This window comes from Elephas maximus, chromosome 5, assembly GCF_024166365.1.
Source record: "Elephas maximus indicus isolate mEleMax1 chromosome 5, mEleMax1 primary haplotype, whole genome shotgun sequence".
NCBI lineage: Eukaryota > Metazoa > Chordata > Mammalia > Proboscidea > Elephantidae > Elephas > Elephas maximus.
The window spans coordinates 87,813,607-87,827,811 of NC_064823.1; the positions used below are offsets into that span (position 1 = coordinate 87,813,607).

The following is a 14,205-nucleotide window of genomic DNA, read 5'->3' on the forward strand; positions in this document are numbered from 1 at the left end:
TTGTTGAATTCTATTGGCTAGAATTTTGTTGAGGATTTTTGCATCTATGTTCATGAAGGATATAGGTCTGTAATTTTCTTTTTTTGTGATGTCTTTACCTCAACGGACAAATTTTTGAGCCTCAAATCTTCTTGGCTACCTTATGGAACACTATATCCTGTCTTTAAGTTAAAGATGTATTGAATAAATCAAAATGTGTTTGTTTTAAGGGAATAATCATCAATTATTTAGCTAAAAACTAGGTAGGACCTTATAAAAATTCAAGAATCACTCTAAAGAGGGTTACACATTTTCTTTTCTATAGCCAAGCATCATAAAACTTGGGCTTTTAATTCTAATTTGAATGCCCTCAAGATTATTACATCCTTGAGTTCAATTTCTATTTCAACAGAGATTAAATAATCCAAATTATAGTCGTGTGGCAAAGTTCCTTCTTTTCATCTTATTCTTTCCAGGAATCAGTTTTCAAAGGAACTCAGAAAACTAATAAACAATAACGTTTCTTGAGGATTTTAAGTGCTCAAACATGGACATTAGTGCTTTAATGTATTGCATCCTTAATACAATAAAAAATCCTAAGAGCTAAGTATTATTATCAAAATTACCCCTATTTTACAGACTGAGAAGTACAGAAAGTTATTAATGAGTCTATAATGCCCTAACTAGTACCCTGGCAGAGATGGTTTTGAACACCAGCAATTTGGTTCCAGAACCCACACTGTTAGCTAGTGCATTATGCTCACAGTAGAAGGTAGAAAAAAATCATTCCATGAGAAGAGGAAATATAAAACTTCTTTAGGTATAAATAATGTTCAACCTTATCTCACAGATTTAAAGTGTTTGAATCAGAAACTTAATTTATTAAACCTATTATGTTGTTGCATTATTGGTTTTCATTAATATCAGTCTGAGGTCTGAGAAGATCTCCCCAGAGTTGCATTATTGGTTTTCATTAATATCAGTCTGAGGTCTGAGAAGATCTCCCCAGAGTGAGAGATGACAAATGTGTATCAATTTGTGTTTATGAGTGTATAAAATACTGTTCATTGCTTTGCCTAACAACCTGCCTTTCGATCTCTTCTACTTATTTGAAATTTCTCTAACAAAACTTGCCATTTACCACTTAATTGGTAAAACCATAGATACTTTTCTGTCCTTATGTTCTTTGACTTTTTGTGACATTTTATTCTAATGACTACTCCAATCTGAAAACTGACTTTTCCGCATTTTTTGTTGTTAGGCGCTGTCCTTCCTTGGATTCTGTTAAACCATTTTATCCTGTTATTTTTCAGCTTTCTAATATCAACTCATTGTAACTGATGACTTCTCAGACTCCACTTGCTCTGAGTAATTTAATCTACTTCTGATTCCCTAACCTGTGCCTTTAGCTCAAGCTCTCCCTTCAGTTCTTAAGACTGTTCGCTCAAGTACATAGTTCATTTAAATGTGTCATGGGCACGTCAAACCCAACACATTCAGAACTTAAATTATTGTAATTACCTACAAATTTTCTTCTCATTTTGATTTAATCCCTCATCTTGGGAGGCGGGTGAGAGGAGGTCACCCAACCCATCAGTCATCCAAGCCAGGAATCTGAGATTCACTTTATACTTTCATTGTCCCATAACTTCTACATTAAATTTCCCCCTCTTCCATATTCCTCTAATCAATCTCTCTTCTATCTATCACTAAATTCACTGCCATTGAGTTGATTCTGACTCATAGTGACCATATAAAAAGAGTAGAACTACCCCATAGAGTTTCCAAGGCTGTAATCTTTAAGGAAGCAGGCTGCCTCATCTTTCTCCTGTGGAGCAGCTGGTGGGTTCAAACCACAGACCTGTCCATTAGGGGCCAAGTGCTTAACCACTGTGCCACTAAGGCTCCTTCTTATCTTCATTGTTGTTGTTAGGTGCCGTCAAGTCGATTCTGACTCATAGTGACCTGTGCACAACAGAATGAAACACTGCCCGGTCCTGCGCCACCCTCACAATTGTTATGCTTGAGCCCATTGTTATGGCCATCATGTAAATCCAACTCATCCAGGGTCTTCCTCTTTCTCTTTTACACTGGCCCTCTACTTTACTGGATGAACTGGACTACTTTACCAAGCATGACGTCTTTCTCCAGGGACTGATCCTTTCTGATAACATGTCCAAAGTGTGTGAGACGAATCTCGCCATCCTTGCTTCTGAAGAGCATTCAGGCTCTACTTCTTCTAAGACATATTTGTTCATTCTTCTGGCAATCCATGGTATGTTCCATATTATTTGCCAACACCATAATTCAAAGGTGTTGGTTCTTCTTTGGTCTTCCTTATTCATTGACCAGCTTTAGCATGCATATGAGGCAATTGAAAACACCATGGCTTGGGTCAGGTGCACCTTAGTCTTCAAGGTGACATCTTTGCTTTTTAATACTTTGAAGAGGTCTCTTGCAGAAGATTTGCCCAATATGTGTCAGTTGATTTCTTTAGTTCTGCTTCCACGGTTGTTGATTGTGGATCCAAGTAAAATGAAATCCTTGACAACTTCAGTCTTTTCTCTGTTAATCATGATGTTGCTTATTGGTACAGTTGTGAGGCTTTTTGTTTCCTTGTGTTGAGGTGTAATCCGTACTGAAGCTGTAGTCTTTGATCTTCATCAGTAAGTGCTTCAAGTCATCTTCTCTGTCAGCAAGCAAGGTTGTGTCATCTGCATATCTCTGGTTGTTAATGAGTCTTCCTCCAACCCTGATGCCCTGTTCTTCTTACAGCCCAGGTTCTCATATTATTTACTCAGCACACAGATTGAATAGGTATGGCGAAAGGATACAACCCTGATGCACTCCTTTCCTGGCTAAACCATGCAGTGTCTTATCTCTTGGTTCTATTTGAACAACTGCCTCTTGATCTATGTACAGGTTCCTCAGGAGCACAACTAAGTGTGTTCTCAAATTCCCATTCTTTGTAATGTTATCCATAATTTTTCATGATCCATACAGCTGAATGTGTTGCATAGTCAATCTTCATTACCATCCCCTTAATTGAATGAATTATACCCATTAGCTGAATTGAATAAACAGTTTTATCTTATTCATGTATTTATCTTAAGAAGAAGAATCTTTGTTAGATCTGTCAGGTGCAGTCTCCTCTTATAGATTCTGGTTTTTTTTAAGTAAGTCTAAGTAAGTGAGGAAGAAAAATGTTTTAAAGAGTAATAATGAAAAAGAAAAGCTTCCACTAAAAGCCTCCAAATTTTCAGTTATACTTAAAATGACTCTTGTGATTCATTTTCAAGGTGAAGCTGCCAGCTCTGGGTTTGAATAAGAATTTGGATTCTTTTTCTTCAGAAAAGTATTTTGTTAGAGAGATCCAACCCAAGAAAGCTATAAATTTCAAATGCTAGCACGTCACTCCCATATAAAAGTGGATTCTAGTGGGAACTTTTTGCTTTGCTGATCTTTGATTTCCCTTTTTGATGGTCTGCCAAACCAAAAAGCCAAATCTGTTGCTGTCGAGTCGATTCCGACTCATAGCGACCCTATAGGACAGAGTAGAACTGACCCATAGAGTTTCCAAGGAGTGTCTGTTGGATTTGAACTGCCGACCTTTAGGTTAGCAGCCGTAGCACTTAACCACTACATCACCAGGGTTTCCTTGATGGTCTACAGGTAGTTCTAATTAAGCTAGCTGGTTGCATAAAGCTGTGATTATCCTGTTATTGAATTTCCAGCTATGTTGAGGCTACAGAAATAATGTAGAATCAGGCATGGATACTCCCAAGCTAAATGAGGTAGAAAGAGTTCTAGATTTCACCATCATGTAGATCTGCAGTTAGATTTTTAGATCTTTCTCTTTATTAGCTAGGAGTAGGTAAGTCAGACTCTCTGAGCCTCAATTTTCTCATCTGTAAGTGGAGATAAAGGTAGTTTTCTCTGGAATTGAGAATTAACTGAGATGACTCACATAAAAGCACTCATCATGATGTCTGGCTTCATAGATGATGGTTTCAGCAGCATCGAAGCTATTAGCTTAGGACACACTTTGATGGTGGCTTAGGTATACATACCTCTTCTTGCCATACACGCTAAGGGTTCCTTAGATAAGTAGGTTCCTCAGCTAATATAAAGTTAATATAGTAATTTGAACAAAACAGGTGCTTGAAATGTTAGTTGAATCTTGATACAAGTAGGGAAATTTTGAAGATAAAAATGATCAGAAGAGAATAATTATTTTTTTCTGATTGGTGTTATAAAATTTTCAGTCCTCTTAAGTTGAAATCTTTGATTGCTTTAATTCAACCTGACTCTCTCCTCTTATTCAACCCCACAAGGGTTGGCTAACAAGCTGAAGGTCTGGCTGAATCCGTTCAATAGGAGCTGCTGTGACTGTCTTGTGTTAATCTTAATTCAAATGGCTAGACTCTAACAAACAGAAAAGACCCTTGTCCAACAGTACAAACATAATAGATTAAAAAAATCTCCTTTGTAAAATCTTTACCACATGGTCATTCTTGAAAGGGCAAGGGTAATTCCAGGAAGAGCAAGCCAGGAAGTTTTTCCTGGGAAAGAGAGGTCCTGAGGGAGACTTAAGAGTGCCCTTCAGAGCTTGGATGGGCTGTTATATGAAAAAGGGCTTAGGTTTATTTTTGGTGACTCATAGGGCAGAATGAAAATATCAAGATATTTTAACTAATCTTTAGGGAAAAACTTTTAAAAAATTTGTACACACACACACACACTTTCAAGGAGAGTTTTGGTGACCAGGTTGAGGGTCTACAGAGGGCATTTTCAATAGCAAATGGAATTGGTTAGACAATCTTTCTATATTCTTTCAGTTATAATACCCTCAGACTAGGTGGTAACAGGAATGAGAATGTTTACCTGAACAGGCTTAACAATGATCTTCATAAAAAAGCCCATAATGCCATTACCTTTAAAGGATTAGAATTAGTGGCAGGAAAGTGCAAGCCGTAAGCCACACTATGGGAAGCTTTCCAGTGGTTTAACTTAATACTACTTCTGTAAAAGTTTCCACATATTGTGTCCTACAAAATTTGTTGAAATACAACACACAAATACCTTTAGGCAATTACCACTCTTCTGTGGATTGGAAACCATGAAAATTGATCTCATCTGTATTGGGCTTGCGTATATTTCAATACTAAGCAAGAATTTTTTTTTTTTTTAAGTCCGTGATGGACACAGACAAATTAATCTAAACCTTAAACCTCTCCCAAACCTCTCCAAACATTACCTATTCAACTAAAAGTGAGCTTAGTGGCCGTGCACTCCTGCAAGTTAATTAGATGCCTGTGTGTCAATGCCGTAGAATCTGAAAGATTGTCATTCCCCAATCTCCATGGCACATTTGGTTCTTAAATGCTAAAACAAAAAGTGGTGGTAGAGTGGTAGAGTGCTCATGCACTCAGTATCATCAAGCCAGAGCCAGAGTTGGAACAGCCCAATGTCCACTGTACTATCTACTGAAATGGGCCTGGCTAACGCTGGTACTAAGTATGTGCTTAATAAATGCTATTGAATGAGCAGATGAAGCGCTTCAGAACCTGCTTAGGACATTTCCTGGTGCTCTTTATCATTTATACCATAACTTGAAGACTGAATGTCAACAGCTGAAGAGTTCTGTTTACTAACTTTCCATCACGCTCAAAATGTATCAATTTTACCAGCATATTTTGAATTTCACATAAAATTTTATTAAAAGTCTTATATATTTCAGAGATTACAATATTTGCTGTGTATTTTTTTATAAATAGCCTAAGTAGTCTATTCCAAAATTCTTTTCCCTCTGTAAATGTATAACCTCTTTTCCTAAGTTGAAGCTAATATTGTTTTAAGTAGATAACCTAGAAGGTTGAAGACCAACTTCTATGCACTATTACATTTTTTAGATATAACTGAAACATTTTATTTTATTTTTACCATACTTTACAGAATAAACTAGTTTCTCTTTAAAAAGTTAGCACACATATTGCTTTATGAAATTGGTTAACAATCCCATGACATGTCAACACTCTCCCTTCTCAACCTTGGGTTCCCTAATACCAGCTTTCCTGTTCCCTATTGCTTTCTAGTCATTGCCCTCTTAGTCTAGTTTTGTTTTATGGGTCTGTCGAATCTTTGGCTGAAGGGTGAATCTCAGGAGTGACATCATTACTGAGCTGATAGGGTGTTCAGGGTCCATACTCTCAGGGTTTCTCCAGTCTTTGTCAGGCCAACAAGCCTGGTCTTTCTTTTCGAGTTAGAATTTTGTTCTACATTTTTTTCCAGCTCTGTCAGGGACCCTCCATTGTGATCTCTGTCAGAGCAGTTAGTGCCGTGGCTGGGCACCATCTAGTTGACTCAGTCTAGTGGAGGCCATGGTAAATGTGGTCCATTAGTCTTTTGGACTAATATTTCCCTTGTATCTTTAGTTGTCTTCATTTTTCCTTGCTCCTGAAGGGGTGAGACCAGTGGAGTATCCTAGATGGCCACTCACAGGATTTTAAGACTCCAGACGCTACTCACCAAAGTAGAATGTAGGATATTTTCTTTAAAAACTATGTTATGCCAATTGAGCTAGATGTTCCCTGAGACCATGGTCCCCACAGCCCTCAGCCCAGCAGTTTTGTCCCTCAAGGAGTTTGGATGTGTCTATGGAGCTTCCATGACCTTGCCTTGTACAAGTTGTACTATAACCAAAACATTTTGATATAAAATATGGTTTACAGTACTGGTACCGTGCTGTATTATATGAAACTCTGTGGACAGTCTTTCTGTGATTCATCCTAAGTAGATATTTTCCCCTGATGCATGTTCCTCACACAGAGGTTACAAGCCTGATCTGCAGAGTTAGGCAGCCCACATCTAAGTCCAGCCCTTCCACTTACTAGCAGTTTCAACATGGAAAAATGTCTTAACCTTTTACAAACACCCATTTCTTCAGCACTAAAATGATAGCAAAAATATTTATGCCTATTTGCTTCATAGCTTTAGGAATATAAATAAAAATGATGTCGTATATATGGTAATGTGTTCAAGTCAAAAGTCTTGAACATGAACTTGAACTGTGGAATTCCATCAGATATGTAGATATTCATCTGGTCTTCTTCATGTTCTTGATCCAGAATTTCAAAGTTTTTTTTTCCTTCTTAGTTTTACCTTTGTTCTACTTACAGTAAATCCAAGAGGATCCATATAATTAGAAAATGATCTCTTAGCTCTACATTTTTTTAAGGTGATATTTTCAAAATGTTTATGTGCTATGAATGTAAGAGATGCTTACGTGCTATACTCACCCTGCCACCCTATGGAATGAACAATGCAATTATCCCTATTTTTCAGATGAGAAAATGGGGCTTAGAAAGGTATCTAAGATCTCAAATCTACTAAATTGTGTAACTGGAATTATTCTGAATTAGCTCCTAAATACAACACTGGGAACATGAATTAGGAGAAAACCCACTTAATGAATCATAAGATGTCCTAGAGATTTTAAATACTACATAATTTTTTGTTCCACCGCCTGTCTATCAGTATGTTGCACTGTGGTAGTGTGCATGCTTTTATGATGCTGGAAGCTATGACACTGGTGTTTCAAATACCAGCAGGGTCACCCTTGGTGAACAGGGTTAGGCAGAGTTTCCAGACTAAGACTAGAAATAAAACTTCTGATCTACTTCTGAAAACTAGTCATTGAAAACCCTATGGATCACAACACAATATTGTGTGGTATAGTGTTGGAAAAGTGTTTCATATCAAAAGAAGTTACATTCAAACCTGTTTAGACAAAAGGCTACAACATATAATAAAAAGGTAGTCTTAATTTTATAATCTTGAAATAACTATATATTCAAAAAATGATATATTTTGACAGGGGCAAGGGAATTTTTTAACATGCCACAAAAGTGTTTTATGTAATAAAAAGACATAAGCCATCTTAGACACCAAATATTAAATATTGTTTCTTTGTCAAAATATATCAAATATGTAAAGTTCTTAATAGAATTTGATATGACATCCAAAGTATATTGGTAGAATTTTCAAATTTTATGATTTGTAGAGAATTAGCAAATAGGAATTCTCAGCCATAGGCCCTTGTCCTTTAAGTTATAAGATCAATGATGGGGCAAAGCAGGGTGTGTCCACAGGAGGCATAAACTCAAGGAGGTTAGACCATTCCAAGAAGAGTGAGATTCACATTTATATGGCCTTTCCTTTATAGACATACCTCATCTGTAGGGTTTAGGAGAAGCAAAAACTGAATCAGGAAGTTCTGATGCCTGATACATCAGAGAAGGGAGTTTGGGGATATCAGAGACAGGAAATTCCATAAAGGAGGGCATCTCTGAGGTGGGAGCTTTAAAATCTGTGTGTGAGTTCTGCCCAAATCCCCAGATGATGACTGAAATAAGCATATGCAAGTCAAGATATCAAGGAGCCTGGGGAGGTGGGATTCAGCTGGAAAGCTAAAAGAACTGGGCAGAAATTTCAGCAGCTTTCTACTGCTGGGTAGACTGAGTTAGAAATTAGAGTTCTACCAACTTAGAAGGTCTTGATAAACACCCTGGACTTTCCACTGAAACATGGGAAGAGCAACTTCATAGGTATAAAGATCAGGTTAACAGCCTATTTTTTTCAAGCACTAATGGCGAGAGTGAAATGAATATATAAATAAAAGAATACATCTCCACAAGATTAATGTGATTTTCCAGTATATTAACTTATGTTAGCACAAAACACAACATTCTTTAGAGAAAGATAATTGAATCCAGGATCTCTATGGCATTTCATTTAAAATGCCAATATACAAAAAAATTACTAGATATACAAAAAATAAGGGACTGTGACATGTAGTCAAAAGTAAAATCAGTCCACAGAAACAGATTTGCAGATAATTTAGAAATCGAAACTAGTAGATAAGAACTTTAAAATAATTGGGATAAATATGTCAAAGAATTGACAGGAATATGATTAATACATTGAATGAAGAGTTAGGGAATTTCCGGAGAAAGATGAAAACTTAAAAAATTCAAATGGAAATTGAAGAATTAAAATTTAAAAAAGTATGAAGTTAAAAATTTATTAGAAGTAGATTGGCTATAATAGAAGAAAAGATTCATGAATTTGAGGAAAGTCAACAGCAATTTTCCAAACTGAAGCATTCAGAGAAGAAAGAAAAAAAAAAAACAAAAACCAAAGTGTCTGCTAGCTGAGGAATAGCATCATGTAATCTGATAAACATTGTATGTTAGAAGGAGTCAAGGGAGAAAGTGAAATATGAAAGCAGTCAAAGAAATATTGATAAAAGTTTTCCAAATTTGATCCAAAACAACCAACACATATATCCAAGAAGCTCAAGGTGCATGATGTAGAATGACTACAACTATAACCACACCTATATATGCTTAGGAGTCGACTCAATGGTAACTGGTTATTTTTTTGGGGGGGATACATTTTTTATTTACACTTACTATAGTCAAACTGCCTAACACCAAAAAGACAGAGAAAGTCTTAAAAGCAGCTTGAGAAAAAAAAAGACACATCACATATAAAACACAAACCAAACCCATTGCCATCGAGTCCGTTCCAATCCATAGTGACCCTGTACGACAGAGTGGAGCTGCCCCATAAAGGTTCCAAGACTGTAATCTTTGTGAAAGCAGACTACCACATCTTTCTCCCGTGGAGTGGCTGGTGGGTATGAACCACCAACCTTTCGATTAACAGTCAACCAGTTAACCCCTGTGCCACCAGAACATTAATATGAGTGAAAACTGACTTTTCATATGAACTACTGGAGGCCAGAAGATAATATAATGGCATCTTTAAAATGTAGGCAAAAAAAAAAAAAAAAAAAAAGTCTGTCAACTTATCAACTTAGAATTCTATACACAGAAAAAATAATATATAAAATTTGGACATAGTAAAAATATCTTTAGAGAAATAAAAACTGAGGGAATTCATAGCCATCAGACATAAACTAAATGAGTTTAAAGACATTTCTTGAAGTCAAAGGGCAATTTTACCAGATGAAAATTCAGATCTACAGGAAGGAAGGAAGGGCACTGAAATTGGTATATCTGTGAGTAAATGTAAGAGTGTTTTTTCTTTTTGTAAATTATTTAAAAGTTAATTGACACGTGTAGAAGTAACATGTGAAAAGCAGAAGGACAGAAGGGGTATAAATGGTATTTATTGGTAATTATTGTAAAATAATTTTTTAAACTATGAAGTAGTATAATATTACTTTTGGGTAGACTGTGATAAGATAAGAATGCATATTTTAATCCTCAGAGAAAACACTGGCACAAAGAAATAGAGCTAGTAAGTCAATAGAGGTGATACCAAACCCACTGCCTTCGAGTCAATTCCGAATCATAGCGACCCTATAGGACAGAGTAGAACTGCTCCATAGAGTTTCCAAGGAGCGCCTGGTGGATTTGAACTGCCGACTTCTTAGTTAGCAGCTGCAGCACTTAACCACTATGCCACCAGAGTTTCCAATAGAGGTGATAGAAAGTAAGAATAACACGTTTAACTTAGAAGAAGAGAAGAAAGGGAGAACAAAGAACACAGGAGACAGAGAACAAATAGCAAGTGGCTAGACTTAACCTTTAAGTGCTATGGCTGCTAACCAAAGGGTTGGCAGTTCAAATCTGCCAGATGCTCCTTGGAATCTCTATGGGGAATTTCTACTCTGTTCAATAGGGTTGCTATGAGTCAGAATCGACTTGATGGCACTGGGTTTGGTTTTTTTTTTTGGTTACACTTCAATCATATCAATAATTACATTGGATTTAAATGGATTAAACATCTGAAAGACAGAAATTGTGGTCTGGATAAAAAAGCAAGAACTAACTATATGGTGCTTACAAGAAACACACTTTACATTTAAAAAGACATAGGTTGAAAGTAAAAGTATGTTAAGAAGTACATCATACAAACAGTAAACATAAGAAAGCTGGTGTGTTTCCATTACTATTAAACAAAGTAGAGCCCAAAACTTGGCATATTAATGGAGATTACTAGGGCCATTTCATAATCATTAAACAGTCAACACATTCCACATCCTCTTCTAAATCAAGAAAAAGTGAGTTCTAGATGTGCACATACCTAAAAGTCATCGGTCTAGCAAAATTCTATCATTTGATCTCCGGCATTGTTCCTATCACCAAGGCCATATTTTCCAACTACTGATCCTTCTTCTTTGTTTCCAGCTTTCGCATTCCATTTGTGTAGTCACCGTTTATGTTGGTGAAAGAAGGTATTTGCAATGAAGAAGTCGTTGGTCTTGCAAAATTCTATCATTTGATCTTTGACATTGTTTCTATCACCAAGGCCATATTTTCCAACTACTGATCCTTCTTCTTTGTTTCCAACTTTCCCGTTCCAATCATCAGTAATTATCAATGCATCTTGATTGCATGTTCGATCAATTTCAGACTGCAGCAGCTGATAAAAATCTTCTATTTCTTCTTCTTTGGCCCTAGTGGTTGGTGCGTAAAACTAAATAATAGTTCTATTTCCTTTTACATGGATCTACAATCAACAGCCATGGAAGTAGCAGTCAAGAAATCAAAAGACGTATTGCATCGGGTAAATCTGCCACACAAAAAAGAAAAAGGCCGCAAAGGACCTCTTTAAAGTGTTGAAGAGCAAAGACGTCACCTTGAAGGCTAAGGTGTACCTGACCCAAGCCATGGCATTTTCCATGGTATCGTATGCATACGAAAGCTGGACAATGAATAAGAAAAACTGAAGAAGAATTGACACCTTTGAATTGTGGTGTTGGCAAAGAATATTGAATATACCATGGACTGCCAAAAGAATGAACAAATCTGTCTTAGAATCTTAGAAGAAGTACAACCAAAATTCTCCTTAGAGGCAAGGATGGAGAGACTGTGTCTTACATACTTTGGACATGTTTTCAGAAGGGATCAGTCCCTGGAGAAGGACATCATGCCTGACGGAGTACAGGGTCAGTGGAAAAGAGGAAGACCATCAACGAGGTGGATTGACACAGTGGCTGCAACAATGAGCTCAAGCATAACAACAGTTGTAAGGATGGCTCAGGATGGGGCACTGTTTTGTTCTGTTGTACATAGGGTTGCTATGAGTGGGAACGAACTTGACTGTACCTAACAACAACAATGCATACCTAAAACTAGAGGTTCAAATATACAGAGCAAAAATTGATGGGAGTAGGGGAGAAGCGACTAAATCAACAACCATAGTTGGAGATTTTAACATCTATTTTCACCTGACAGAAAAAATCATTTATAACATAAGAGAATTGAATGGAATTATCAAACAACTTGACTTAGGAGATATGTACAGAACAGAGCATCCTGCACTTCAGAATATACATTTTTTTTTTAAGTGCATGGGCAACATTCATCGAGGCAGCCTGTAGTTCAAGCCTTAAAATAATTATATACACATTTCAAAGAAATAAAATCTTGGGGTCTCTTCCTAGCCATTGCATACATGGGGGCGTTGCTAGGTAGCATGTTCTCTGGACAGCCACAAGGGCCCCCGCCACCCCAGTGGGACTCCTGGGCCAGGCTTTGCTTCTTCAGGCCATGCCAGGAGATCAGAAGTCCTCTAACATTACATTGATGGATGAACTGGAGTCCACTTTTGTGACCTGCTTTGCTCCTCTGGTGAGTCATGACTACGTCAATGGCACCGATCAGGAAGAAATTTGAACTGGTGTTGATCAGTGTATCCAGAAGTTTCTGGATGTGGCAAGACAGAACTTTTTTCCTACAAAAAAAGATTACATTTATCTGCCCAGAAACCAGAGCAAGTTATCAAAGAGGATGTCCTGGAACTAAGGAATGAACTGCAGCAGAAAGGTGCCCTGGTCCAGAAACATCTGACCAAGCTGTGGCATTGGCAGCAGGTGCTGGATGACATCAACATGCAGCACAAAAAGCCTGCCGACCTTCCTCAGGAGTCCTTGGCCTACCTGGAGCAGGCATCAGCCAACATCCCCATGCCAATGAAGCAGACCTGATTATCAGAGCAAAGTGCCCATCAGCTGAAAAGATTGTCTTAGGCAAAAGCCTGCCTGAGGACAGATGTTCAAAATACCCATTCTTGTGGACATGGAGTTTTGGAAGAACTCTTTGACAGAACATGAGATGATTTTTGTTTCTTGCTCTCACCTGAACTTTTCACCCTATTTTTACAAGCTTTTAATTTATAAAATGTCTGTATCTTTGATAAACCATGTAGATCTGTTTCGTCTTTGAGACTTAGTTTAGTGTGGTGCCAATTACAGATGCCTTTTCATGGTAATAAAAAAAAAATGAAATCATACAGAGTATGTTCTCTAATATTGTTATTGTTAGGTGCCATCAAACTGGTTCCAACTCATACTGACCTTATGTACAACAGAACAAAACACTACCTGGTCTTGCCTCATCCTCACAATCCTTGTTATGTTTGAGCCCATTGTTTCAGCCACTGCATCAATTCATCTTGTTGATGGTGTTCCTCTTTTTCACTGACCCGCTGCTTTACCAAGCATGATGTCCTTCTCCAGGGACTGGTCCCTCCTGATAACATGTCCAATGTATGTGAGATGAAGTCTCTCCATCCTTGCCTCTAAGAAGCATTCTGGCTGTACTTCTTCCAAGATTGATTTGTTCATTCTTTTGACAATCCATGGTATATTCAATATTCTTCATCAACACTGTAATTCAAAGGCATCAATTCTACTTCTGTCTTCCTTATTCATTTTCCAGCTTTTGCATGCATATGAAGTGATTGGAAAATGCCATGTCCTGAAGGTGACATCTTTGCTTTTTAACATTTAAAAAGATCTTTTGCAGCAGATTTGCCCAATGGAATGCGTCTTTTGATTTCTTGACTGCTGCTTCCATCGATGTTGATTGTGGATCCAAGTAAAATGCAATCCTTGACAATTTCAATCTTTTCTCCATTCATCATGATGTTGCTTATTGGTCCAGTTGTGAGGGTTTTTATTTTCTTTATGTTGAGGTGTAATCCATACTGAAGGCTGCAGCTTTTGATCTTCACCAGTAAGTGCTTCAAGTCCTCTTCGATTTCAACAAGCAAGATTGTGTCATTTGTGTATTGAAGGTTGTTAATGAGCCTTCTCCAATCCTGATGTCCCACTCTTTTGCATATATTCTAGCTTCTCAGATTATTTACTTAGCAGACGGATTGACTAAGTATGGTGAAAGAATACAACAC

At 37.3% G+C, this 14,205-nt stretch overlaps 1 pseudogene; it reads left to right on the forward strand.

Annotated features, from left to right (window-relative positions):
* Positions 1-12,468: 12,468 nt before the first annotated feature.
* Positions 12,469-13,000, forward strand: LOC126077145 (mediator of RNA polymerase II transcription subunit 28-like; annotated as a pseudogene).
* The last annotated feature ends 1,205 nt before the right edge of the window (positions 13,001-14,205 follow it).